Source organism: Trichinella spiralis (assembly GCF_000181795.1).
Source record: "Trichinella spiralis strain ISS 195 chromosome Unknown Scfld4, whole genome shotgun sequence".
NCBI classification, from domain to species: Eukaryota; Metazoa; Nematoda; class Enoplea; order Trichinellida; family Trichinellidae; genus Trichinella; species Trichinella spiralis.
In genome coordinates, this window is record NW_003526943.1 from 6,544,760 (window position 1) to 6,545,194 (window position 435).

A 435-nucleotide genomic window follows, 5' to 3' on the forward strand; every position below is an offset into this window, starting at 1 on the left:
TGGCCGAATTATGGATCCTTTAAGTTTTCCTGGCCCTCCGATGTTCGGGAGGGGGGGCTGGTGCCCCCCCCATGGTGTGAAAAAATATTCAACTCCCTCCCAGTCCAAATTATGACCACTGGAAATTCCAGAAAAACCGGTTCGTTTTGGGGTCCTCCCCTACACGGGGCGAATGGGATTGGAAAAATAATAAAAAAAAACCCACCCTTGATACCAACGGATCCTATGGGAAATGGATTTAAAAAAAAAACCCCCCCTGCCCTTTTATTATAAGGCGGTTCCTGGGGAAAAATGGGAAATAAAAAAATTTTTAGAAAACACCCATAAGGCTGGAATATTTTTTAAAAATTAAGAGTAGTCCCAAAATATTACCTTATTCGGAGTCCCCCCCTTCTTTTCCCCCTAAAAAAACGGCCACTGGCCAAAGGTAAATAA